The following is a 26608-nucleotide window of genomic DNA, read 5'->3' on the forward strand; positions in this document are numbered from 1 at the left end:
GTTGCTCTCAGGCCCTTTGATGACAACAACACTGAAGTGCTGTGACAACTCTGGCTGATCCCACTGTTCTTTAAAGCAGATGATGGCACTGGCCACGTTGAGTAGGTGGCATGTGACTTAGGCTTGGGCCAAATGACCTGATAAGGCTCATTCAGCTAGGAAGTGACAGCTGGGTGGGAACCCCAAGTCACACAGATTCAGGGACTCTGACTCTGTCACTGTGATGGTTTTAGCCTGCATATCATGGGTGGGAAACCTGCCACTCAGCCCAGAGTACAGTCTGGCACAGCACTTGGATGAGGCGAGAGAAAGGGACAGAGTCAATCAAACAAGACCATGTTTAAATTATAAAAGGAAGTGGTGTGGAGGCCATGAATGTTTGCCTTGCCATCCCCTCTGCCTTCTGGCTAATCCTCAAGGCTCTAAGGAGAACATGTATTTGTCCAGGGACTCTGTGAACGAAGGAAATAAATAATGAAATATTATAATATATTAGAAGGCAGAAAATAATTTGTAAATAAGCAATTCAGAAAGAAAGACATCATTTATTTTATCATCATCATCATCATCAACAACAACAACAACAAGCAATAACATTCTTTGTAGACAATATCTTACCCTGAAGTCTAGACTATCCTGGTACTCACTATGTAGCCTAGGCTGGTCTTGAATTCACAGTAATCCTCCTGCCTTAGTCCTGACTGCTAGGATAAAAGACATAAACCTCTATGACCAGTTCTTGGACATAATTTAAATGAATAAATACATCCAAATGGGGTTCATTTAAAAAGAAAAATCTTACAACAATTCTAATCGAAAGTAATGCAAATGAAAGAAAAATGGTGAGAAAAATAAACCAGTGGAATAAACATGAGACTTTTACATATTGTTTCTTTGAATTTAATTTATACTTTAAACCAGATAAATGTAATTTTTCCAAAAACTAATAGCAGGGGTGCAAAACTGGACTAGAGGGACTGGGAATGTGTTTCCCTGGCCTGAGTCAAGTTCACTCATGCTTGTGCCTCTGAAGCATGAACTCCTAAACTCTGCTTCCTCCTGCTTTCCTCCACCTCTTTCCCGGTCATACTCCACCTGCCACCTTCCAGCACAGCCCTCTCTGGGTCACCACCCTCCTTTTCCCTTCCCTCCCTTCCCCTTCCCTTCCCTTCGCATCTGCTCTCCTTGTCTTGTGGAACATGGTCTCAAGTCTGAACCAACGTCCCTACCAGTTAATGAAACTAATATCTTTTAAAATAATTATTCACACTACCACTCCCACTTCCAACAGTTTCTTCACTATGTAGCCCATGGTCTCTAACTTACTATCTTCATGCTCAGCTTCCCAAGCTCTCTGACTATAGGCATGCACCACAATTGCTGAACACCAAAGTCCCTGCTCTCAGATCATTGAGGTTTTTGTGGTACAAGGTCAGTTCTATTAGTATGTGTACATAACACATACATACATAATAAATGCATTCTCAGATGATGAGGCTAATGAAGAAAAAGCAGAGATTGGGGGAGGTGGCTTGCTGTATAAGCATGATAGTTGGAGTTCAGTATTCAAATCCCATCTAGCTCCTGGGATGAGGTGGCAGTCTGCTTGTAAGTCAAGTGGAGGGAAGTGATAGCACAGCCCCCAAAGCAAGCTGCCCATCTAGGCTAGCAGAACTGACAGTATCTGGGTTCAGCCAGAGACCCTGCCTCAGCAAATAAAGTGTAGAACAATTGAGAAAGTCACCTTTCGTCAACCTCTGTCTTCCACATACATGTACATATGAACATGTGCACCCACATGCATGTGTACTCACATGCATACAAACACACCCTAAAGGCATAGATTCATGCAGAACAGGAGGATGAGTGTGTAAGAAATTATGACAAAAAATAGATGTAAGAAACATGGGTATGGGAGGACACACCTAGGTTTTAAGGCACCAAATATTAAAATAATAAAGGAAAAAAGGCAACAAAACAGCCAAAAGACACAAAAGCATAAACGGCTATGTCAGCATCAAATTGAATGCTCACAGCAGTCCTACTGCAGTATAGTCTAGCATCTCATCACAGAGAACAACCTTGTAGATTGCATATAACTAGTTAACACACGTGGATTTTCTAGTTTCCAGATATGCAAACAAATCTGCCACCCCCACCAGGAGGCACAGAATGATCTCTAAGCACAGGGGATAGAATTTAATGTTCATTTCTTACTAGCAGAGCATAAATAAAGCCAGTGGAAGTAAAACTGAAGAAAATACTATAACTATATGGTCTTTTGGAGACGCACAAAAGATATGCCTGATGAAAAATGTCTGTAAAACTAAGAGCAGTGTTCTTCAGTTAATGCTAATAAAAACAACAGCAACAACATTTATCTTTTCCACATACCCTTTCTTTTTACCATGACTTCACTCATAGCACAAGGCTGACCGGGTTTCTGAGATCAGAGTACACGTCTTTACTGTACCTTCTTTTCCACCTTTTTTTTTTTTTTAATGAGACAGGGTTTCTCTGTATTGTTTTGGAGGCTGTCCGTCCAGCTCAGCCTTGAACTCACAGAGATCCACCTGCTCTTTTCCACCTTTAAGCAGAACTTCCACATCTCTCATTTTCCCTTGGCCTTTATTATTCCCATTCCTTGTATGCTCCCTTCTCTAAAACCCATTTAACCCATTGTGATTGCTCACTTCTTCTTACTTTCTCTTCTTTTCTACTCTTACCCACAACAATGGACATATCTAGTATAAAAAATATTTTCTGGGTCCCTTAATGCCCAAACAAAAATTGCTACTTAATAAGTGTTTGTTTTGTAGTCAACTGCTACTCTGTTCACAGTGAGTAAAACACTAGGTAGCAACTATTGCTGCAGATAGTGTACCAGTTACCAGTCTAACCCATCAACACAACAGTACTAGACCCTACTGTCTCTTGAATGTCCCTCAACTGAAAAAGAGATGTCATGAATTAAAAGAGTAAAAGTAACAACACAAATCTTAACCAATGATATAAATCCAGATGGGCAGATCCTACTACAAAAACACAAGTAACACAGAAAAAACCAAGACAACATACTTCCTCCAGAATTATCAATCCTATTGCAATGGTCCCTGATGAAAATCACTTATGTAATATCCCATATGAAAGGCTCAGAGAATGGTTAAACATATGTTTAAACAATCCAATGTGGGCATGAATATTTTCCAAGAGAATACAAACAGCTGAATAAAATAACCAACCAATGACCCAGAAATAAAATTCAATATAGACAAATACTGAAGAAAACCCAAACTAAAATGATAATGGAAATAAAAACAAAACAGAATGGATCATTATTGGAAGACAAAATAGAGGAACTGGTCATTCAGTTAAGATAATAACGTAAGTAGGAATGACCACAGAAGAACTGTGGAACAACATGAAAAGGTATAATTGATAATTATGCACAAAAAAGAGGTAAAATAATTCCATACAACAAACATACAAAATATTTTTAATGAAGTCATAGAAGAAAATCTCCAAAATCTAGGGAAAGAGAAGCCCTTCTATACATACAATATGAGATGCACACAGCTCACCAAACAAGCAGGACCAGTAAAGACATTTCTCATGTTATATATGTATATACAGAATAATTAAAGTATATTGAAATCTGCAAAAGTGAGGGGCAAAGTCAAATACAAAGGGATACCTATCAGAATAACTGATGATCACATGAAAAGGGCCTGAAATGATGTATTTTAAATGTGGAAAGATCACAACTGACAACCTAGACTAATATATCCAGCAAAACTATCATAACTGAAATAAAAGAAAAATTTCTACAATAAAAGCAGAATGTTATCATGAAGTCACCCTACAGAAGATACTGGATGGAATACATCAGATTGAAGACAAAGACAAGCACATCTAAGAGGCTATAGCAGGAAAATATAAACAACACCAAGATACTCTTCAAGCAAAAAGGGACCAAGAAATCATTAAACACTAACAAAACCAACAAAACGTTAATTTTTTTGTTACTTCCAAAAAACATAGCTCACCACCAAAGATAAATATTATTCACTAATTTAGGGTGAAAGGATGGAAAAAAGATGTTTCAAGCAAATTGAACCAGGAAACAATCAGGTGTTTTTATTAAGTATCTGATATAAACTGGTTTCAAGCAAAATCAAGGCAGATGACACAAGAGGGTCACTTCTTAGGGATCAAGAGAACAACCCAGCAAAATGAAATTATAATCCTCTATCCATCCATCTATCTATCTATCTATCTATCTATCTATCTATCTATCTATCTATATGCAACAAACACAGGCTCACCAAAATTCCTCAAATAAACACTACTAGAATAAAAGTCACTGACAAACCTCAATGTAGTAATAGTGGGTAACTTCTATATACACACTCACCATTAGACCAAGTGGACAAAAAATAAAATGAACCAAAAATTTCTGGATAGAATTAAATGACATTATAGATCTGAAGGACCTAGTAGATGTCTACAAAACATTTCACTTGAACACAGTATGTTTTCTTCTTAAAATATCAAGGAACAAGTGGATCAAAGACCTCAACATAAATCCAGCCATACTGAAACTCTTAGAAGTGAAAGTGGGTGGTACCCTTGAACAAATTGGTACAGGAGATAGCTTCCTGAACATAACACCAGTAGCACAGACAGTGAGATCAACAATTAATAAATGGGACCTCCTGAAACTGAGAAGCTTCTGTAAGGCAAAGGACACAGTCAGCAAGACAAAAAGGCAGCCCACAGAATGGGAAAAGATATTCACTAACCCCACATCTGACAGAGGGCTGATCTCCAAAATTTACAAAGAACTCAAGAAGCAAGTCTCCAAAACACCAAAGGATCCAGTTAAAAAGTGGGCTACACTAAATAGAGAATTTTCAATAGAGGAGTCTAAAATGGCTGAGAGGCACTTGAGAAAGTGCTCAACATCCTTAGCTATCTGGGAAATGCAAATCAAAACAACTCTGAGATACCATCTCACTCCTGTCAGAATGGCTAAAATCAAAAACACCAACGACAATTTATGCTGGAGAGGATGTGGTGAAAGGGGAACACTCCTCCACTGCTGGTGGGAGAGTCAACTTGTACAGCCACTTTGGAAATCAGTATGCAGATTTCAGAAAAATGGGAATAAACCTAACACAAGACCCAGCAACTCCACTCTTAGGCATATATCCAAAAGATGCCCATTCATACAACAAGGATGTCTGTTCCACTATGTTCATAGCAGCATTATTTGTAATAGCCAGAACTTGGAAGCAACCTAGATGCCCCTCAACCAAAGAGTGGATAGAGAAAATGTGGTACATTTACACAATGGAGTACTATTCAGCAGAAAAAACAATGGAATCCTGAGATTTGCAGGCAAATGGATGACACTAGAAGAAACCATCCTGAGTGAGGTAACCCAGTCACAAAAAGAGAAACATGGCATGTACTCTCTCACATATGTATTTTAGACCTAGATCTGCGAACTGCCAGCCTACAATCCCTTGGCCAGAGAGTCTGGGAACCTTCATTCAGTGGCTGATGGAAGCAGAGGCAGACTCCCACGGCTAAGCACTGAGCTGAACTCAAGAAATCCAGTGACATAGAGGAAGGACTGATGACCAAAGGCATTAAGACTGGGCTGGTTTAACCCCCAGAAATAGCTGACATGACAAAGGTTAGCTCTTGAATCCCAGACTGATGCCTGGGAATCCAGCATGGGACTGATCAAGACCCCCTGAATATGGGTGTCAGTGAGGAGGCCTAGGTAATCTATTGAGCCTTGGGTAGTAGATCAGTATTAATCCCGGGTATACAAATGGACTTCAGACTCCCATTCAACAATGAGATATGCACTCTCACCATGAACTCTTGGGAGAGGGTCTAGGCCCTGCCCTGGATGAAATGACAGACTATGGACACCCCCATGGAGGGCCTCACCCTCCCTGGGTAAATGAGGCGATATTAGGAGGGTTGGTGGGAGGGCACGGGAGGAGGAGAGAGAAATGGAGAGGGACCTGGAATTGACAACCTTGTATCTAATTTAAATTTAAAAATAAAAATATATAAAAAAATTTCAAGGAATATCATCTAAACTAGGTCACATATTAGGACACAAAGCAAATCTAGCCAATACAGGAAAATTGAAGTAATGTCCTGTATTCTATTGGAACACAATGGGATAAAGCTAGTAACCAATACCAAGAGAAAACTGCAGAAACTAAGCCACCCCATGGGAAATAAATGACTGATGATTAAATAATGAATGAGTCATTGAAGAAATCAAGAAGGGAATAATTTTTTCCTAAGTGGAATGAAAATGCAAATACAAAATAACAAAACACATGAAAAACAATGAGTATAGTCTTAAGAGGGAAGTTTATAGCTCTAAGTGCCTACATTAAAAATAATCAGGGGTGGTGTTAGAAAGATAGCTTAGGAGTGAAGAGTACTGGCTGCTAACAGATGATCTAAGTTTGTGTCCTAACACCCACAGAGTATATCACAACCATCTGTAACTCCTGTTCCAAGGCCCTCTTCTGGCCTCCTCAGGTACTACATGAACATGGTGCACATATGATTATGCAGGCAAAATACCCCCCCACACATATAAATATGTATATGTATATATAATGTATATATGTGTGTATGTATCATGATAAAATTAATAATAAAAAGAAATCAGAGTGATCTTAAATAAATAACATTATGATACATCTTAGGCCTATGGAAGAACAACAACAACAACAAACCAATCAGTGGGGAGAAATAACAAAAAATCAGGGCAGAAATAAGTGCTACAGAAACAACAACAAAATGCATCTACACTTGCAGTTGATTTACAGTTTTATTTCATTGTGATTACATAAAACACAGGAATTTCTTTTTGTTTTCCTAAATTTGCTAAGGTTTGCTCTGTATCTCAATGTGTGACCTGTTTTAGAGAAAGGGCCACAGGCTGCTGAGAAGAATGTGCATTCTACAGAGGTTGAATGGAATGTTATATACATCTGTTAAGTGCATTTGATCTATGGTGTCAGTGAATGTAGATATTCTGTGCTGAGTGTTATGAGAGGCCACGGCAGTCTGTTAAAGGGTTTTAAGAATTTATTTAGGGATAGGATAAGGACAAACACTGATATAGAACCAATTAGACACCGCCACTGATCCAGTTGCCTTCATCAGTCATTCTGCCCAGGGGTGAAGAGCACCAATCTCAAGTCACCTCTCTGCTGCTTGCCCACTCTGGTCAACCAAGAGAGCACCATAGTATGAGAGAGCAACCCTCTCCATCAGATTTTAAGCTGTCATGTAGGCAGACAATACCATGTCCTAGGGCTTGCTGCCCCAAAAGTCATTGGCTATAAATAGATTGAAATCCCACAACAGATGAGCTACCCCTTGGTGAGAGCAGGGTTTTTATTTGGGGGGAAATCCATGTCTTTATAGCTCATCATGTGTTTTATGAACTTTGGTATACCCCCGTTTGGTATGTATATGTATAGAATTATAATGTCTTCTTGTTCGGTGAACCCTTTAATCATTTTGTTGGTTCTGTAGTGTTTGGTCCTTTCTTAATCCTCTGTTGCATAACTACTGTTTGGCAGCTTTTAATTTTCTGTGGTAGGCTCTTGGATGTCTTTAGTTACGGTCCTTAGTTCAAAGGATTCCTTCTAGAATACTCTGCAGGGCTGGGTTGGTGTTCTTAACTTCCTTTAGCTTATGTTGTCATGGAAGGCTTTTATTTCTCCCTCAATCATGACAGATACTTTTGCTGGGTATACCAATTTGGATTCACAGCTGTGATCCTTCAGAACTTGAAAGTATATCATTCAAAGCCCTTGTTTCTTTAAATGTTTCCAATGAAAGTCTGGCAGCTATTTTAACGGGCTTGCCTTTACATGTGGCTTGGTATTTCTCATGAAGAGCTTTCATGACACTGGAGTTTCTTTTCTGGTCCTGCCTATTTGGTATTCCATAGGCTCCTGGTTCCCTAGATTTGGGGAAATTTCTTCTATAATTATATTGAAAATATTTTCTTTGCTTTTGGTATGTAGTTTCCCCACCTACTTCTATGTTCATCATTTGTAGGCTTGGTTAGTTCATGGTCCTCCAAAGATCACACATTTCCTTCATAAATTACAAAAAATAGTATTCTTAACTAAATGTTTCCATTCTTCCATCTTGTCTTCAACTCCTGAGATTTTTCTGTCTTCCGTCCATTACATGTTCCATTACTTTAGTGGAGCTTTCCCTTGAGCTTTTTATTTAATTTATTGAAATTTTCATCTCCAGAATTTCAGAGTGTTTTTTTCAGTGTTTCTAAATCCAATTTTTATCTTATATAGACTTCTTTATTTCATTTAGCTGCTTTGTCATGTCCTCATTCATATCTTTGAGCATATTGTTTGCTTGTGTTTCCTTAGAATTTAGGTTACCTCTATTCTTTTAGTGAAAGTGTTTGTAATATTCTTTAGGGGTAAGGTTATAGTATGAGTTAGGTGTTATTTTCCTCTGCTAGACTGGGATTCAGGCTACTGAGTTCTACAACATCTTCTCCTAAGAATAGATACCAACTGTAATGAAAGGTGCTGTCTATGAGTAGATTGTTTGATTGCTGGGTCATCTCTACTGTCCTTTGCATTCCTTTCCAAGCATCCAGAAGGTTGTTTACTACTCAGAATTCCTCTCTGATAGCAGTTCTTCTGATAGGAGCTCGTCTCCTTCTGTTCTTCCTTTGGGCAAATTGTTCTGTACCAGTGTCTGAAAGTTGCTCTAGCTGCTGCTCTGAATCTTGTTCTGCTTATGGTTCTGTGGCATGGACCTCACATTTTGCTGGTCTAAGGTGGTGCATAGTAGCAAGGGAAACTGAGATCAGGCTAGGGCTCTGGCTATGTGTCTCTGGCCTTACATGGACAGTTTACAGTGTGATTATGGAGGGAAGAGATCCTGAAGTGGACCTTGAACTCTATGAACAGGTTTCTGACTTCATAGGGGACCAAGCCTGATGTGGTTGGCTACAGGACATGATCCTGAACTTAGAATGGGGTTCTAGGCATGATTCTCTGACACCACATGGGGCCAGTCCAAGGTATAGCATGTTAAGGTGGGATCCTAGCTTTGTGCTGGAGAATGAGCATAGGCTCTCTGACCTCAAATGGGGCAAGGGCTGGTCTGAAATATTTTCTTACTTTTGAATGATGCAAGCAAGTGGTGGAGGGACAAGGGTGGAGGGGTGGGAGAGGGAGCTGGGATTGATATGTGAAGCATTCATGTTTCTAATTTAAATAAAAATACCTGAAAAAACTGAAAAGGAATATTATTATATATGTCCTAAAAGCTTATTAAAGCATTAGTATCAGAATACGTAAAAAATGCACACACACAAACAGTACCAAGTTTTGTCTAAGAGACCACTGGAATCATGAAACAGAAGAAAATTAAAGCCATAGAGATGTGAAAGTTGTTCAGAAACTAACCAGAAGAAGGTGTGCTGAGTCACATTATAGCAGATGAGTCAGTTATTAAGGGAAATGAAGAAAACTATCAAAATGATGAGTGTTCTTTAGTAGAACAATATGAAGTTTTGAAATATGTTTATACATAAAGACTACAGCATCATAAGCTCAGAGCAGTTAGTACAATATGAAACAGACACGTAGAAAATGGGCACTGACCACAGGCAAACCAGCAGATAATTACAAGAGACATCTAATTATCAGAAGATTCAGAAGTGGGTGCATGTAATAGTCCAAAGAAACATATGGCTGCAGGCCTATTCACAAACCCAAAGGCAGGTCTTTCGAGTTTAATAGAAAATAATGTAAAAGAAGTGTAATATCATCCCGAGAAGGGACATATTTCCTGTTTTGAGACTGGTTTCTGGTTATAAGAAGTTTCTTCTCAAGGAGTAGATTGTCCATAGGTGCATCTTTTTTCTGATATTCTAAAGGAACTGCTAAGGAGAAAGAAAAAATATGTGTCAGGGAATTTCTGAACACTCAGACTTCTCACCCACTGGGAGACAGGGAAAGCTGAGCACAGGACCCATGAGTATGTGACAGTCTTTCTTAGCAGCTCCTGCCGGGAAAACAGCTCCCAGAAACCACTGATCACTGTTGGTTTTTCTCTCCCCATTTTGCCTGTTTTATTAATTTTGACTACTGTCTCTTGTTCTACAGAACAAGAGCATGAATTGTCCATGAAACATGCTCACATAGAATCCGGGGCATAGAGAAGTGGCCTCCTGTTGGTTTTGATGTCAAGCTATTTATTTATGCTCATTCTACTCACTGAGTCTCGCATCTTCAGAAGTTTTTGCTCTCTTTACTTGTACCTGGGCTTCTGACAAGGACTCTTGATACAAATGTATGTGGTTTTATCTGGTACTGCAAAATGTACTACATAAAGAGATGCATTTAGTCTCTTCAATATAAAGGAAAACAATCTGTGAAATATCAGGGTTCAAATTTCTAATAAGATGACAAGCATACAAGAGTAATTCCTCTTATTTCCACAAAGTCCTAAGTTATCATGGTATATCTGGCATGAGTATGAGGGGAGTTTTATCAGTGGATATTGTAGAATTTGCCAAACTACTTCATAAATATTTTGTGGTACCGACTGTGTTATATTCTGTCTCCTAATTTCACTGGCTGCTCATACCTTAGGTTGTTAATTATTCCTAGACAAACCAAAGAAAATGAATTTCCACTAGGCTAATTACCACTACAGTATTATTTGCAACTGTAAAATTTCCAAAATCATATAAATCAAGCACAGGTGAGCAACTAAGTAAACTAACTCACGTGTTAGTAACTGGTGTTGTATAGAAACCGCTGCATACGAGGCGGCACAGGATGCTGAGTGTAGCTACGAAAGAATGGCGAAAAACATTTTTATGATGGACTCGGGAAGATTTGTTAAAAGAATGTTAAGTAAAAAACAAAACAAAAAACAGAAACAAAAGTCAAAATTCTGGCTCAGAGCTTATGGGAGTGGCCAATCAATTCTGATCCTAGCCACAAGAAGAAGCCGTTGCCCAACACTGCCTGGATAGCAGGAACCAGAAGCTGGATGGCCCAGAGACCTATGGTAGAACCAAACAGGACTGGCGAAAAATGTCAATGAAGTTACTCTTAATATTTTGCTATACTTATAGATGGGTGCCTAGTCACCAGAGAGGCAGATGCAATTGCAGAGATCCACAGCCAAATATTAGGCAGATCTTGGGGAACCCTGCAGAAGATGGGGAGAAAGGATTGTAGGAGCCAGAGGAGTAAGGCTACCATGAGAACAAGGTCCACAAAATCAAGTAAGCAGGCCTCATAGGGTTCGTGGAGACTGAAGGGCAGTCACGGAGCCTACGTGTTTTGCTAGGTCCTGTGCATGTATGCATATATATATGCATATATATATAGCCTGCTCTTGGGACCCTTTTTTCTCTTACTGGGTTGCCTTGTCCAACCTCCATATAAGTGTTTGTGCCTCGTCTTATTGCTTCTTGTTATGCCTTGTTTGATTGATATTCCTGGGAGGACAGCTCTTTTCTTAGGGGAGGTGGAAGAACAGTGCATCTGGGAGTGAAGGGAAGTAATTGAGGGGGGGTCTAGGAGGAACAGAGAGAGAGGAAGCTGTGGTAAAGATGTATTGTATGAGAGAAGAATCAACAAAAGGGAGAAAACCCCTACAAATATGGTATCTAGTGTGATAATCTTTGGACCAAAGGACAAGCAGAGAACACTGTAGTTGGCTACCTGAAAGAACAGTAAGAATGTAAGGACTGTGGAAGGAAGGACAGTCCTCTTAGGGCACCTGGGTGACTGCACACTGCATTCAAAAAATAAAACTAAATTGATGAGGAGGAGTAAGGACTAAACTGCAAACAAACTGCAGAAGTGAAGCAAAACCCCACATAAGTAACTAGGGAGTGAGTGTAGCCTGGACACCAGGGGATAGGCTGGTGTCCTGGTTCCTTTTCCTGTTGATGTGATGACATACTCTGGTAAAGGCAGATTCAGGGATAAAGGCTTATTCTGGCTCCCAGCTCAAGGGTATAGTTCATTTTGGTAGGTAAATCAAGGCAGCAGATGCTTGAGATAGTTGGTCACGATGCACCCACATTTGGGGAGAGATGCTGAAATGTCTTGGGAACATGCTTACTTACATCCTAGTTATCACAGCCACACACTATGGGCTTAGTGGGGCACCCCTCTCCCACAATAATGTGTCCCAGGTATTTTTTGTCACTGAAAATATTTAAGACCACCCCTGTTTTCCGGCACAAGAAACTGAGTGACTGATGTTTAGCAGATATCTAATGAAAAGTATACATGGCTATAAATATACACAGGATACATGATAGAAAAAATGGTGTGGATGACTGCGTGCTTCTGAGCCATGCCCTCTCTGTGCTCAAAGACGCCCCCTAGAGTCTTCCTAGTGGATGTGCCTGTGACTAATGTACTTTCTTCTCCCGGTGAATGCTGAAACAAATCCATGAGCCCTGTCAAATTTTACCCAAGCTCTTGGCTTAAGCCTGATAATCAGCAAATAAAAATAAGACTACAAGATGGCCAGTGTTCTTCTGACCTGCTGTGGGGGAATGGCGACCCTGGGACAGAGCTGAAGTTTGAGGTACAAAGACATGACTTTCACTCATATCTTTTGGATGGTGACTTGCAGGTGACTGAGCCATCTACATGTGAATGAAGGTTTTTCTGAGTGGGTGTCTGCAAGCCCTCCACTGTCCACTGTCACAGCAGCCAGTATTGAATGGGGTCCTTGTCAGACATGGAGTGGCTGAAGGGTCCTAACTGCTTTCACCCAGGTCCCTGGGAACTGATGTAGTTAGAATCATGTCAGTGAGCTTGCTGGACACTTACACAGCTCAGAAACAGTATCACCTGTCTCCAGGATATAAGAAATGCCTGCTCTCATTGCTGGTTTAAGAAGCTGTGTTCCCCAGCTGATCGTGGGAGCTTGGTAACAATTGCTTGTTGGTGACTTGACCTCGCAGTGTTGCTGCTGGCCATGGCATTGCCTGACACTGTGCCATCAACAGTGGCTACCACTCAAGCTGAGGGCAGAGGGTGTCAAGTGAATGTCTTTGCAAGCACCTTTGTCAGCATTCCTGTCCACACAGACGATCAGGGTCAGTTTGTTTTATGTGGAAAGAGTTACATCTTTCCATAGGGGATGGCCCAGGAAAAGCAGCACTCTTGAGAAACAGCAGACTATCATGGTCCTGGCCACGTCCTTCTCTGAGACCAGACAACGGCAATGCCAGAGAAGGCTAGAGTCTTATTAAAACACAGCTGGAGCATTAGTGCAGGTCAGAGATCTAGACATAGCACCCATGTGGAATTTGGGGGAAAACTTAGGAATAAGTAGGTAATTTCACAGCAAAGAAGACAGCTGCCAAGTGTTATGAGCTTGCCATCCTAGAAAATGACAGCCACTGGGACTATTTGGTTTCTGGAGCACTTTCACAGCTTCCATTAGCTACATGAGGGCTCACCCATCTGGCTATCAGACAGGAAGCCCTGGAGGCCTTCTGTCTTAGGGCTACTATTACTATGATGAAACACCACGACCAAAAGCAAGTTAGGGAGGAAAGGGTTCATGTGGTGTATACTTCCACACTGTAGTCAGGACAGGAACTCAAACAGGGCAGGAACCTAGAGTCAGTAACTGATGCAGAGGTCATTGAGGGATGCTACTTAGTGGTGTGCTCCCTATGGCTTGCTCTGTCCACTTTCTTTTATAACCCAGGACCACCAGCCTAGGAATGATACCACTCATAATGAACTTGGCCCTTCCCCATCAATAATTAACTAAGAAAATTCCTTACAGCCTGATCGTAAAGACACATGCTCTCAGTTGAGGTTTCTTCCTTTCAGATAACTCTAGCTTATGCTAAATTGGCATAAAACTAGTCAGCAACCCTCCAATAGGCAACTCTTCAATAGACAGTCCTTCTCTTGAGCCTCTATTGGAGTTTTCCTTCCTGTGTCAGCAGACTCTTTGATTGACAGTTGGAATCTACGGAAAGGATCATGGAACAACATCCACTATTGCAGAAAATAAATGCCCAAGAGCAACCGCTAAACAGTTGCTAAGTCTTGGTGAAGACTGAGCCCATAAGTCTGCCAGGAAGGGACCTTAAGACCAGAAATGTCCAACAAATCCAGAACAATTTGGTTTTCTAATCATTTTAATGATTCACACTTTAGGTCACGATACAACATTTCTATAAATTATATGCTCATGTGTATATTTGTGAATTAAAGAAAAGGATTTGATGAGATTAGTGCTTTAAATTTGAAGTTAACTATAACTTTTGTACTTACCATTCTCCAGTTTGAAAAAATTTAGTTTCTTTGCCCAGATTTCGAATCTTAGCTCTGAGTCTTGATGTCCAGAACTTTTGCCTGGAATTTCATGAGAAACTGGAGGAAGAAATGCATTTTACCTCTTATTAGAACACAGAGACATTTTTTAGTTCTGCAGATTTCAAAGTTACAATAAGTGTGCAGTAGAATTTTCCCTCATTTTGATAGTAGTAGGAGAATTACCACGGGATCACATGTAACAAGAAAATCATGAAACTATGTTTAGTGGTTGTGTGTTGAAGCTCCAATTTACATTTCCAGATATCTACTCTCTGTTGGTCTCTAACTTTCTTGTGCTAGCTACCCTTTAGGCTAAAATGTATCAATAGAAACAGAAATGAAAATGCACATGCTCAATGTCCAGGAAAACAAACAAACAAACTCTGGCACAGAGAAAGCTTGCACACTAGCTTTGCATTTAGGAAGAGGAATACCTAGGAAATGGAGAAGGAGCAATGGTTATTTGTTTACGTTTGTGGTATTGGGGTTAAATCTGGAGTCTTGTGTCTTGTGAGGCAAGCACTGAAAAGCTAAGCTACTATCCCAGCCTTCTTTTTCCCTTTTCCTTTGAGAGAGGGCCGGAGTTCCCAGGATCACCTTGAATGGTCTTCCTGCTCAGATTTCCTACGTGATAGGCAGCTAGGCCTGCACCACCTGCCTAGTGAGATGGGTGTCGTTTCAAAACCTGCCCAGGTCAAAGAGGAGGAGGATCGTGGTGGTTACCTACAAAATGAGAGGCCAGGGCTGGGGAAGAAATGAAACTCCTCTAAGTATATTTGTCTATTGATTTTTTTACTTCAGGGGAAAGTTCAGGTTCCATATATTTGGGATACAAAAAAATTCAATCAGTAAGTATATGAGGTGGAATGAAAATAGAAAACAATGAAATTAAGATATTAAAGAAAAAAATGAAAGCAGTAACTCAAGAATATAATATTGGACATAGGCCTGCACTGTGTACTGGGCTTGGCAGTTAGGAAATAAACCTAAATTCCTTTAGGCTATATTGTTGTTCCAGAGGCATGTGCTGAGCAATTTCAAACTGATTATGGGGGCTGGGGCTTCTTGGGGTTTTAGCTATCTTGGCCTTTGGTTTAGTCACTGAGGGCTGAGACACCCACCACGTACCCATGGCCCTCTGCTGCTTTCTGCATTAAAGTGTCTGTCCCTTGTCAGGAGCTCTTTTGGGGGCACAAAAGAGAATTTAATCAGGGTTTAATAATGTAGCAAGACATGGTTAATTGTTACCTTGGGATTGGTTTGTTGTCTTAAAAGACCAACTGAAAAACTGACACCCATCTTTGTCAAAGTTTCTGAACATAGAGCAGCCATCCTGAGCCATGGTGTGTGATTTGCATGTGTCTGCCATGGATGCCCTCTTGCTCTGTCCCCTTGGAGCACTAAGAATGCCCTGTGAATCAGGGTCTAACTCTTCTGAGTTCACCTGGCATGAGCACAGGCCCCAGACAAGTCACTTGGCACTTCACAGTCCTTGCTACCTCGTGGCCCTCACTAGGCACAAAGACCTCCTAGAGGGAGCAGCTCCTGACCAACTGCCCATGCTCTTGTGTGTGAACCCCATGTGATTTCCAACTCCTACAAGACCTTGCTGGACACAGATTCAAAAGCTCTATCTTTGCCTGTGGTCTGGCCTGCACTGGCTGACTTACCTACACCCCTCCACTCCTGGGCCTTGTGCCACAGTGTTCTCTGTGGTATAACTATGACAACCATACCTCTAGATCAGAAGAAATGAACAGCATGTAACACCCCACGAAAAAGTAGTGGTAGATGCACAAAGCCTTTCTAGAAGAAACAGTGTTTGGACAGTGGTGATTGTAGGATACGCTCAGAAGGGAAGGCGCTTCAATGGCAAGACAGGGTTCCCACTCAACACTCTGTTAGCTACACCACTGGCCTCAAAATGTGTTGGCAGCCCCACAGGGCGTTCTTGATGGCTATGTATCACATTTTCAAGATTTTCAACTTTGACTGGGACCATAATCCCTTTTCATTTCGGATATGATGACCAAAATGTCCATGTACCAAACAAGAGCTCCAGCCCAGAGACTCTAAGAAAAGGGTGACATGGGGGTCAGTTTTTGTTTATGGCTTATGGTCTTAAGGTGATGAGGGCTTTGCACACTGGGTTTCACCAATGGTAGTTACCAGTTGTAAGCATGCCTATGATACAGTGAGTTTCAAAGACTTGCACTTTTGTGAGAAAGTCCTGAGGATCACCTTGCCTAACCATCCAAAGACTTTGGGACCTGAATTATTTGCCTCCATAATAAAGGAAGAGGGTTGGGAATTTTGCTTACCTTAGTAGGGGAGTGGCACAGTGTAGCCTTGTCACTATACAGCTTTCCTCAGAGCCTTGGCAGCTACACTACCCAAAGAGGGGAGGAGCATCTGAGAGTCCTTACTTCCTCACTAGGTACCATTTGGTTTTACATGATGTCTATGTACTGGGAAAAAAATAAGTCTAACCTTTGCAGAGACACTATACACTTCTCCCAGGTCATGGGAGAGAGAAGACAAAATGTCAAGATGTATACTCAAAATATGATTTCTAATTTTATTCCTGCCACCTTCACTGGTTACCTAGGTAAACTAACTTTATTGGTTATTGCTACTATGTACACACATATGCATATAAAGATCAGACAAAAACTTTGTGGCATTTCCGCTTACATGGAATTTGTGATCAAACTTAGATCATCAGGCTTGTGTAGCAACTGCCTCTATTCACTGAAGCATCTTGCCAGTGCTTACATAGCTGAAACAAACCCTCTGCAAGACTATAGCAATTGATGTACAGTAATATTTTGTATTTAGCTTGCTCATCTCAATAGTGTATGTATTTGTGACTGGAGCCTATGGCAGTAGGCCAACACTCCCCAGGTCCGAGACACCACAACCTCTAGGAACTGTGTGTGTGCGTGTGAGTGTTGGTTTTACAGGATAGTTAGGGATGAGATGATGTTCTCATGTTCTGCTTCTGAGGTCACCAGGAAATAACAACTTTGGCTAAATTCTACTATGGGAATATACTCTTGTGCTAACACAAAACTCCAAAGGGACACACCATAACTCTGAAAGGGACACTACTTTGGGAATCTATAGGACTCAAAGACTAGCATAATTTGCAGCCATTAAATAATCTTAGAGACAGAATTTCTACTTGGGAGGATGAGGAAGGGGGCTCAAGTTGAAGGTCAGTCTGACCTATATAGTTCTAATATTAATTCTTTCTTTAGTTAGGGAATTAACATTTGAGCAGAGGGAAACGTTTTCCATGAATATATGCTTATATGCACCTTCATGAATCAAGTGAGAGACCATCCAGAGAAGCTAAAGGAGAAGAAAGCTACTGGAAATATTGATACTCACCAGTGGGTCTTTCTCTTTTGTGAATTCTCTGCTCCTTTGTTTGAATGTCTGCTTTTGACACCGAGCCTGGACTGTTGGGGCTGAGTGCTCCATCAACATCTGCATCAGGGGCTGCATAAAACAGATAAATTTAGTTCACTGCATAAAAAAGGGTTTGAAACTGGGTGGTGACATATGCCTAGAACTCCAGTACTCAGAGGTAGATACTGGGGGATTCAAGGTCATCTTTGATTACACAACCAGTTGAATACCAGCCTGGGATAGATGAGACTTTGTCTCCAAAAGTACTTAAGTTTGAAATCCCAAAGTTCAAATTTTCATTATTACTTCTTCTTTTATTTTTTAAAATAAAGAATGCAAGTCTCTCCAGTTTAGTCACCATTGATCTGCAGAGATAAAGAAACCTGAACAGTTTCTTCTGCCTAGGGGAAGAAGTTTTGTTAACTCCACGTATGAAAGTGACCACTTCTGCCAGTAGACTGTGACAGCTCAATGGCAGGTCTAGGGGAGGGTACTAGCTAACAGAATCCACATTCTGCTGACTATACATTGTGATTGGTACATTAATACAGATAAGATGCATTGACCAAATATTTAAGTGAAATTCTTTGCCAAAGTTAGAGGGAGCATGGAGTCTCATTCTGGCGTAGCTAAATGTCAAACTTTGGTCTGTCTTGGCCCCAACAAGTATAAAAGAAGTGGTGTAATTTGTGGGTCTCTTCTGCTGGGAAGCCTCATTCCCATCAGTTGGATGCCACCATAAGTAATCTATGAATCTCAATTTTTGAGTGAGTCTGAACCTACAGATTGCCTTGGAGGTCATCTGAGAGGCCACCATGGCCACTGATCACAATCCTCATCAGCCCCTCTAAACTACACTTAACTTACAATTCCAGCAACAGTTATGCTCAACACTGGAAGCATATGGAATAAGTTCACTGCTCAGGTTAGTGGGATGAACTGGCTTTTAGACCTCTAACTTCCTGGAGCTGGTGAAAAGGATCACACATTCCTAGACAGCATGTAATCATCTAGAACTACTAAATAAAAGTAATGCATACCCTGGCTTTTGTTTGGCAGTTATTGCCAAATGGAACATTCCCATAACATATGTGGTAAAATATAGATTCTTGAACCAAAGATCAGATTTTTGGATGTAATGGAGATAATTCTAGTCTATAGAGCACTACAGTGCATATATGTGATTTCAGCATTCTGAAGCTGAGGCAGGAGGACCGGCCTTAGATGGCCGCATTCTAAAACTAAAATGTAAATTAACTAGTAGTTTTTATGCTCACAAGCAAGTCTTTTTTCTTTAGTAGAGTCTTGTTTCTTTGCTGAAATTTTGGCTTTTGTTGAGTCTTCATAGACCACTCTGTCTGATTGCTCCTCATGAGCTATAAACAGAGAGAAATAGTAACTGTGCTAAGCATAAAATGAACTATTTTAAAATCTCTGTTTTATATTTCAACCAAATTCAGTGTTATTCTCTGCTATTTTTACAGAGTTATAAATAAATGACCATAGTGGTTGACCTGACAACACAATGGAGAGTTTTGATGAATATCTGCTAAACTTCATCATTTTATATTTTATGGGGATAATACAGTTAGTATTTACTGTTCTTACTTTTGGATGTATTTTTAAGTGTATTGGTGTGTCCCAGTGCCTTAATGCCATAATACAGCATTGGATACCCAGGAGCTCAAGTTATAAGTAGTTGTGAGCCACTAGATACGGGAGCTGGGAAATGATTTCAGGTCCTTTGGAAGAGCTACAAGCACTTTTAACTGCAGAGTCATCTCTCCAGCCCCTCTACTTTTTTAAAGCTGCTTACATATTACAGATCACATAGGTTTCAAAGGCAAAATAATGAAAATGAATGTGAAGATTTACTCATTATTTCATTGTCTGTAATTGAAAATCAAAATAAAAATGCTCAATCATGAAAAATGAGTTTGAGTAAGCACATCATACATTATCTTAAGGCTAGAACATATTATGTACTACAGTCAATGTACATTATGATAAAACAGCTGTACATAGAGCTGAAAAAGGATTGGAAAAGTTCTCTGTATTGGGAGACTATACCCGGAGGAATGGGCTTGTACACTGCCTTTTAAGCTGGAGGAAAGGTAAACAGTGAAGGTAAAAGAGAAAAATCACACATAGTTTTCCTTACCAAATGAAACATAAGAAATATTAAAAGGCAGTACACATGGTTAACTACAAAATGAAACAGAGGCCACTTTGCTTTATGTCACCCTCAGGAAAGGCACAAAGCACCTCATAAAGTCAGGTCATTGCACATGACACAATCTGGCTATTAACTAGAAAATTATGAAATATTCAACAGAAGCTACTAACTAGTAATGAACACAATGTAGTAAGAGGTAATTGGTGCTTATACTGGACAAACATGCAAAGCCTTTCTGGACATAATGTATGGGGGTACAGTGAAGTCTCAAGGCAGCACACTGATAGACTGTCTACCAGAGAACTCAAGGCCCACATGTGAGTCAAATGATGCTCCAAAAGTGACACAGTTCCAATTCCTGTGCCAAATGAAAGCTCCATCACTCATCTCTGTCTGATTATTGGAGATTGTGGCAGGGGATTATTAGCAAAGGGAAGAGGCACTTGCTGTAGTTTTTTAATATATATAATCTGTAGACAGGGGCCAGAAGGTAGGATGATAGTTAATGATGTGGATTACTGGCCTGTTTCAGGGCCTTGATCAATAGGAGTTTTATCAATGAAATAACTACAGAATCAGAAATACCAGGCAAAGGGTATAAACTCTTTGTCACTATTGTCTAGTTATCTTAAGGTATTTTAGGACAAAACAAAAATTTCCATAAGATAGATGTCAAATTTTCCTGGATAAAGAAAAATGATGTAATGAGTTTAATTCAAGATGACATAATATCATAGATAATTCTCATACTTACTATATAGTTTCCCAGTCTTAGAACCTTTTTGTACCTTTGACCTTATATCGTCTTTGCTAAACATTTTATCTGGCTCTTCAGATTCATCTGCATAAAATACATTCAGTGCGATAAATAGAACAGATGCCTACATTTCAAATTTGTAACATGTACACAACAGCATTTCCCCAATTTGCTAGGTTACTATAATGTGAGAAAACATCTAGTGGATATCATCTAATGTGTGTCCTTAATTCATAAACATTATTAACATTTGTCTTAACTTCTAGTTATGCTGTTATGATTGTGCTTTTATTTCAATGCACATAAATAATATGACAGTGGCAATGTATACATACATAATTAGTGTCATAATTACAATATAGTTAAAGCTCAGTGATGGGGACTAGGTTAAACAAACTAGGACATATACAATATTGAATAGTAAGCATCTCTGTAAACAAAGTGTAGGAATTACTTGGAGGTAATGTTAAGTGGGGAAAAAGAATGAAAAGGATCACTTGTCTGCTACCTCCCCAATAAGAAAGAAAGGGGCAGGGAAAAGAAGTACAGAATCAGCTTTATAAAAGAAAGTACAGTAAAGGTATCAAAATCAATGCAGCTGGTTACCTACAAGAAGAGAGGGGGAAGCCAGGATATTCTTTTAGGTAAATGTGACTTTCTGCAGTTATTTTTAAAAACAGTTTGATTTTCCAGATATTCCAGAAATTAATTAAAACCATAAGGTATCATATAAAAAGAAAAGATGAAATGAAACAAAGTAGAAATGAGTAGTCTAGTGAGGTGGGGAAACTGGTCCAAATAAGTGACCACTGTATTGGGAAAAAGAGAGGGACAGACCACAAGCAAATCATAAAATATTCCTTACTTCAAATAAACAATCTAAGTTCTCAGAAAATGAAGGACAAGGAAAACCCAGATTGGGAGAAGCAAAAAGAAAGCAACATAAATATTAGAGTTAAAAGAAATGAATCCTAAACAGTTTAAGTATATATACAAACAGGAGTAAAATCTAAATGTCTAGAAAGGAGACCAAGAGCAAAGACCACTGGGTTATGAGAAGGATTCAGGGAGGATTGGTGGGCAAAAGACACATGACATGAAAGAGGAAAAGAATCAAAGGTGAGGGACAGGAAGGGTAGTGGGGAAATAAGAAAAGTCCTGGACAACAACCCTAACAATAATAGATACAGTGGAATGTATTCATGAAAAGAGGTGTTAGGACCTCGGTTAAGGTAAAGAGGGTGGGAAGGAGATGATAGGGTGAATATGTCCAAAATACATGTACAGAATTCTCAAAGATTAATAAAATATTAAAAAAACAAAACTTCAGACCCATGGCAAAAGAACATTGAACTGACATTAAAAGAGCAACAAAAGATGTGCAGACGAGTGGAATGAGTAGAGAATCTAGAAATAAAACTCATGTCCACAGCTAAGTGATAGTCCACAAAGGTGACAAAGGCCCACACTAGCAAAAGGCCGGCATCTAATAAGGGGACTGGGAAAACTGGACACCTACATGCAAAAGATAAAACTTGACTCATCCTTCACCCTGAATAAAAATCAACTATAAATGAACCAAAAACTTGAACAAGAGACTTGAAACAGAGAATGTTTAAGAAAAATAGGAAACAACTTCCGGATATTGGTAGAAGCAATGATTTTCTTGATGAGATTCCAAGATCCCAGTAAGCAAAACAAGGCTGGCGTGTGGGATCACACCAAACTCAGTAACCTTATGGGAAAGAGCAATCACAGAGTGAACAGGCAGAGTACACAGAGGGAGAAAATCCCTGCCAGCTGTCAGCTAATAACCAAGACGTGTAAAAAATGTAAATGGTCCTAACACTGGAAATTAAGGATTGCAATTAAAACAGCCACAACAGACACACTTTAAAAGAAATGCAAATAGTCAATACATGAACAAACTTTGCAATGTGAGCTATCAGGGAAATTCAAATTAAAATGAGAGACAATCTCAACCAAGTCAGAATGGCTATGATAAGACAGATACTGTCGAGGACCTGAAGGAGAAGAATCCTTGTGTACCACTGGTGGGAATAAGCTAAGCACAGAAAGACAAGTGTCACAAATGCTACCTGTTATCTTGTGAGTAGAAACCAAAAAAGAAATGACTTTAAAGTAGAAGAGGAATTTTTATGGCTGGAGAGGAGCCAGTGCTATGGGACAAGTGTAGAAGAAACTTTGATGGAGATCAATGCATGAGTAAAACTATCATGTGATAGTGATATAACAAAAACAAAAATGAAGAAATTAAAGAGTACATATTAGAATGTCTGACTTTCCAATAGCAATAATATTAAAATTGTAGTCATATAGTGTTGTGTTATGTACTTTAGAATAAGTCAAGGAAAGTCTGAAAGTAACAACAGCGATTTTACCCAGTGAATACAGGGGCAATCTATTACTTCAAATAGACATGGACAAGTTTATATTTCTTTGGGTGTTCCCTCTTTTAATAGTTTAACACTGTGTGTTCATGCATGTGTAAGTGTTTGTGTGAACATGTGAGGGGGCAAGCAATGGTGGCTACACTGTATTTAAACACAACCTAACTGTAAATGTTTGCATCCAAAGAAAGTATGCAAAAATGGTACATCATGAATGTACTGATGAGCAAATCAGGTTGGAAGGAGGTCAGCAGTAGAGACTGCCTATTAAAGCCAAGGCCTTAGGTTCAGTAATCCTTTCTCAAAAGGATAAATATAACATGGATCTATCAATATCAGAAAGAGAAAAAAGATGAGTTTTCCAGAAAGATGGAGATTTGTATGTGATAGATACAAAAGAGCACAGGTAATGTGAATTCCTGAAAGAACAATGGGGTACATGTTCATCTTGCTCAAAATGAATAGTACAATTATATTTACTATAACTTTCCTAGCCACTCTTGGTGTCAGATTCAATATTTTTATATATTCTTCCCACACACTTGGGAATACAAGGAAAAAGGCTCTTAAAACTCAGAATTGAGCCATAGCTGTTGTATAAGTGCTAAGTTCATAACATACATTAATTATTCAACCTAAGTTTGTCTAATTTATTCATACATGAGAAATTTCATACTTTGTTACAATAAACTAATAAAGGAGCTGATCTACCTGAGCTATAAACACTGTTACTTTTCAGATACATGGGTAGGTAATACATTCTTTAGTTTTCTTAGAGTATTAAGACAAGAATATAAAAAATTAAAAGCTTAAAACATTTGTTATTATATTCCTAAGGGAAAAATGTGGTTATAAAACTATACAGCATTAAAGACAGTAATAGAACCAGATTTTTAAAAGCTAAGATACAAAGAATATGATATACTTAAACTTCAAAATAAGGAGTAATTAAATTTATTGTGATTATGAGTACTAAAAGACACCTGATTGTATTTGCAAAAATATACCATTATTATTGCATCATAAAACGTATATGACAAAGTCATAAATGTGAGGGAAGTTTATACTGCTAAGATAGAAAATGAGGTATCACAAAAACATCAGATAAAAAACAGTAGAACTTCACAAACAGAAGAAATAATAGTTTTTTTTAGTCTAACACATAACTACAGAAGTGATAAGATTGTGTCTTTTATTAGAACTAAAGTAAGTTTTTGTTCATTGGGATCAGTAGGAAAATTAACAACTGATACAGTAATCACACGTAAATCATCAATAAAGAACAGTAACTATGAATAAAGTCATCACAAAAACACTAACAGAACTGTCAATATAACTGTGGAATGAGGAACAGAGCTATTCTGAATTGAGTTGAAATAGCTTTACAATATTTTAACGATTACTTACTCAAGCTCTCATATTTGGCGGCTTCAAGATTCTCAATTTCAGATTGTGTTCTTGAAATGAAATTCAAGTGTTCAGGTGTTTTTGCAGTGATACAAAGTGCTAAAGAGAAACAGTTATAAGAATTCTGGGTAGGCAAAATCCATCCCACATATGCAATGCTACATGAAGAGGAGTGCAAAGCTAAATCATCAACTATGTAACAAAAAAGACAGTGGAGTTGGCATAGGAAATGTGACGAGTTTTCCTGTGTATGGAGAGCAAACTGCAGAGTGGCCACTGACCACAAATGACAGCCAAAAGGTGCCAGAGCGTGCATTTTAGTTCTCCAGGTATCTTCAAGTATAGACCAATTTCCCTCATGAACATCAATGCAAAAATACTCAATAAAATACTAGCAAATCAGATTCAAGAACACATCAGAAAAATCATCCACCATGATTAGGTAGACTTCATCCCAGGAATGCAGGGATGGTTCAACATTAGAAAATCTATCAATGTAATCCACCATATAAACAAACTGCGAAAGAAAAACCACATGATCATCTCACTAGATGCTGAAAAAGCCTTTGACAAAACCCAGCACCCATTCATGATAAAGGTCCCAGAGAGATCAGGGATAACAGGAAAATACCTAAACATAATAAAAGCAATATACAGTAAACCAACAGCTAACATCAAACCAAATGGAGAGAAATACTGGCAAATAGAATCCAAGAACACATCAGAAAAATCATACACCATGATCAAGTAGGCTTCATCCCAGGGATGATAAACACCTTCAGCAAAGTGGCAGGATACAAGATTAACTAAAAAATCAATTTCCCAACTATATATAAACAATAAATGTGTTGAGAAAGAAATCAGAGAAACATCACCCTTTACAATAGCCACAAACAACATAAAATATCTTGGGGGTAACTCTAACCAAAGTGAAAAGACCTGTATGACAAGAACTTTGATCACTAAAAAAGAAATTTAAAAAGATACCAGAAAATGAAAAGATCTCCCATGCTCTTGGATAGGTAGGAGCAACATAGCAAAAATGGCAATCTTGCCAAAAGCAGTCTACAGATTCAATGCAATCCCTATCAAAATTCTGGCACAATTCTTCACAGACCTTGAAAGAACAATAATCAACTTTATATAGAAAAACAAAAGACCCAGGATAGCCAAAAACAACCCTATACAATAAAGGAACTTCAGGAGGCATCACCATGCCTGACTTCACGCTCTATTATAGAGCTATACAGCTTGGTATTGGTATAAAATGGAAAAAAAGAATGGTGCTGGCATAACTGGGTATTGGCAGGCAGAAAACTGAAGATAGATCCATGTCTACCGCCTTGCACAAAACTTAAGTCTAAATGGATCAAAGACCTCAACATAAATCCAGCCACACTGAAACTCTCAGAAGAGAAAGTGGGAGATACTCTTCAATGAGTTGGTACAGGAGACTGCTTCCTGAATATAACACCAGTAGCACAGACACTAAGATCGACAATTAACAAATGGGACCTCCTGAAACTGAGAAGCTTCTGTAAGGCAAAGGACACAGTCAACAAGACAAAAAGGCAGTCCACAGAATGGGAAAAGATATTCACTAACCCCACATCTGACAGAGGGCTGATCTCCAAAATTTACAAAGAACTCAAGAAGCAAGTCTCCAAAACACCAAAGGATCCAATTAAAAAGTGGGGTACAGAACTAAATAGAGAATTCTCAATAAGCTAAGGAACTGACACCTTGTCAGCATTTGAGGTGAAATAGAAGACTATTAGTGGAGTAATCAAATTCAGTGAAATGAAATGCCATATTACATGGGCAGTTCCACACACATAAGGAAATTATCAAGAATCATGGCAATGGATATGAGAGAAGCTGACTCCTACATGTATACTACTTACTGAATATCACACACTGATGCTTTCTTTTATACTAACAGAACTTCATTTTTGTTTGCAATAACAACATGCAGCTACTACTATTACTGCTGGTGATGATGACAGGTTAAAATTTCCAGTCTTAT

General features: G+C 39.1%; 1 long non-coding RNA gene across 1 annotated transcript; it reads right to left on the minus strand.

The window, feature by feature from the left end:
• Window positions 1–369: 369 nt before the first annotated feature.
• Window positions 370–19201, minus strand: LOC121143751. The gene is made up of 4 exons (XR_005881076.1): window positions 19109–19201; window positions 17811–17921; window positions 14376–14474; window positions 370–452 (listed from the first exon to the last, which is right to left on the minus strand). It is a non-coding gene; the product is annotated as an uncharacterized LOC121143751 (long non-coding RNA).
• Window positions 19202–26608: the final 7407 nt, after the last annotated feature.

The sequence above is a fragment of the Mesocricetus auratus genome, unplaced genomic scaffold (genome assembly GCF_017639785.1).
Source record: "Mesocricetus auratus isolate SY011 unplaced genomic scaffold, BCM_Maur_2.0 Super-Scaffold_100013, whole genome shotgun sequence".
Classification (NCBI taxonomy): domain Eukaryota; kingdom Metazoa; phylum Chordata; class Mammalia; order Rodentia; family Cricetidae; genus Mesocricetus; species Mesocricetus auratus.